Below are 3,586 nucleotides of genomic sequence, written 5' to 3' on the forward strand. Positions count from 1 at the left end.
GCTTTACGTATTCGATTACTTGATAATAATACACAACTGATAATGTTTCAAGATTTTCTTTACAAATTATCACACAAATGGGATCTTCTAAGCTCCTAATGTTTTCCGAACTACGATTTTTCTAAACTGACAAACAATAAAATGAACTGCAGATGGGTAATAAAACAACCCTGGTCTAAATCCCTAGTTCCATGGACTGGTGTACCACGCTGCCAGAATTTACGGTTTGGGCGTTTTAACAAATTGAAGTTATTTTAGAAACCTAACTGTCTTAATAATCAAAATACACTAAATACCATATACCTCGCAATGAAGACCTCTATGCCAGATTGGCAAAAAATCACTCAAAACTAAAGACTCATTCGCCTTGACGTTCCTGACCTTTATAGATCCATAAAAATCGTATTACGTTATGACGTTTTAAGCCGCATCCAAATATGTGGCCGTGGTTTTGTTTCCCATTAGTGATTTTTGACCGCACACCACGCGAAGGCTTGAGCCTATATATTACGGTCAATCTAGGCAGATAATAATTCTCCAATGACTCGTCTATGACCGGTAAGAAGCGATTATGACGTAGAGAAGAAAACAAAGAGACGCCGCAGTTAATGAGATGCACTGAGCATGAGGTAGTTTGACTTAAGTTTGAAAGTAAGTACGAGGTTTAGCTCAACATTGCTCGTTTGTGTCAACTGTATGTAAACACGGTTTGAAACGTAAACTTTGAATATATAAGTGCCTGCAAATCAGGGTATCATTAAATACTATAACACAAAATAAAACAGATATTTAATGTATCTTCTAATCTTTCATATATTAGGGTGGGGGAAGATGGGACAACTTTACCGCATACCCAAATATCCTAATCCTGTTTTAAACAATTAACAACGGTGTGGGAGTATTTTTTTTATTTTTTTTAATATTTTTGTATACTACCAAATAGAACGAGAAAATAGAAGGAAAAAGATGTCTTATCATCCCCTACACTACTATATAAGCAAACAGACCCAGCTCAGCCATTAGTACTGTCAACTGGAGCTCAGTCACAGTAACTGTCAACTGTATAAAGTAAACTACTGTAATGGTAGCCATTCGACCTTTATTAACATACAAATTTATCCAAACAATAAAACCCAACAGTTCTATCATTTACACCACATTTCAAAGAGATCAAACTTATTCTATGACCACAGACAGCTGCATAGGAGGGAACGCCCTGTTGAAAAACACTCCAGTTTCATAAACCAACCCATCGAGTACGAATCCTCCCACAAGCATTTTTGAAATCCATAAGTACTGGTTGATATAGTTTGATGGGGTAAGATGGATACCGTTAGCACATAGTATTATCTTTTATTCCTGGTCGTGTTTTTAATTAAAATCACGCTCTTCTAAAGCCGTGAGGATACGGTTATGAAATAAGAACCATCTTACCCCAACCTACAATATCAGCGAATTGCAATTACACTAAACAAACAGCCACCTGACGTTAGAACGTTTAATTGATAAAACATTACTATTTTACTTAAAAGAAAAGCGCGCATCAAAATACTTTATTAAAAAAACGTGCTACGTTTCAAATAGTAGCGAGCCAGCGATCATGAAAGAAATTCGTCAACGTGGTTTGGTAGGAACGCTTTCATTACTCTTTACGCTCCAGAGAGCTTAGTTGTAATGAAAATTCTTTCAACACACCCCTTAAGCCGGTGGTGTATTAAACCAGGTATGCTGGGTGTGTACCGTTGTGGTGAAGTTTTTTTCGAGTGACGCAAACGGTAAGTTCAAATTTAGCGCAAGATTCGTAATACGTGCCTCGGGCTGTAAAGGCGCAACACGTACAACGGAATGGAATGTTGTAAAAATGCGAGACAACCAAAGCAAGCTGTCAAAATACTCCAAACACCCGATTACCCGCAAGATCATAATCAATCATCCGAAAACGTGGAGTTAAAAGTCACCGTGAGCAATTTCTCCTAACCTGTCTATAGTTCATATATCATAGATCGCATTATGACGTGATAAGCAACTACTTTCGCTACGTTGTAACATCTGAACCACGTGACCGGCGGGTCATCGTTTTATGAATGAACCCCTTTGATAAGCAAGAGGCGAATGAAACACAACGAATAAGCCTCAGAGCGTAACTGGTACGCCCTTTACTACTATTTATAAAGTCATCGGCGTTTCACAACTTCAAAAAATCCTATACAACTTGAACAGTAGAGCTTTACCATTGTATGTTAAAGCTAAGGTAATCTATTCATGGTTTAAAAAGGCTTTAGTAGTACAATGAGACATTTTGCAACTGAATAAGAACTCTTAACAAATATAAACTTCACCACTTTACTATTGTAGTTAGGCTGTTTTCAAGTTACTCCGAAATATTTGAATCAAAAACTAAAACCGTGTATAACTTACAGCAACACACACTGGTACTAACGTTATAATGGCTTAGCTTCTACTAAAACCGTAAGTCCTGACTCGAGTACCGTAATTTTAAAGTGAGGGCAATAGCCATGATTCACAGTCTGGCAGTTTCAAACACGGGTTAATGTATAACGTATTACGTCATCGTTTAAAAGCTTACGGCGCTCTCTCGTCCGTAGAAACGGAAGAAACCTCACCATCTGATAAGGTTAAGCGAAAACACGAATAAAAGGCCCCGAGTAAATCGTAAGCGGATAAAGTTGTATAGACGGGATGTACATAAAGTATTTCCGTGTTTTCGATAAATATCTGATGACCAAGAACTGGGATATGACATTTATACAGCGGTCTCTGGTACACTGTGTCTCAACATATAGGGTAGGCGTATGCCACTTGTGGTACATAAAGGTCTTTCAGATAGTAAGCGAGCAACTTATTTAGGTTTACTAATTAAACATATTAATCAATAAATAAAATAAAATCCGAGTTTAAATATTCGATGTCCAAAATACTGACAAATACACAGCACACTTTGGTTACAATACAAATTTTAAAAACCTTTTTTAAATTATCTAATATAATGGACGAAAAAGGAGTACGGTATTTATACAAACACGCTGCAAAGGTTTAAAACATATTGCTACCTAATTGCTACAGTAGTCTTATTTTCATATTCCTAATTTAATAACATTAAACTGGCACAACTACCGGGTTCATACCAAGACACTGGTTTCGTCGGCCTAACAATTAATAAGCGGCGCTGGGCAATGGTCTATTCATCGTATTAGCGGTTTAGAACGAAAACCTCTGCAAATTTACCGAGGCGCTTTCCCTGCGTGGCTATATATTACATTGGCTTTCTGCTTTGAACGCAACATGATGTTTAATATCTATTCTCCTGATGAAATATCGACCCCACCGCGGGATTCCATAAGAGACAATTTCATCAGCAAGCATCGGTATCCAATAACGCAGCAATGTGAGAGGTATGCTGTGATATAAGCATCACACTTGACGATAAACGACACTACAAATATTTAGTTAAGCCAGTGGTGTAAATACAACGCTGACATGTGGTGCAAAAGCGCATAAGGGCCATGGGACTAGTCAAAGACGGACAGCAGGATACTCATTTTCTTAAATGGTAGTTAGCAATTAA

Source organism: Ciona robusta, chromosome 1, assembly GCF_009617815.1.
Source record: "Ciona robusta chromosome 1, ASM961781v2".
Classification (NCBI taxonomy): Eukaryota; Metazoa; Chordata; class Ascidiacea; order Phlebobranchia; family Cionidae; genus Ciona; species Ciona robusta.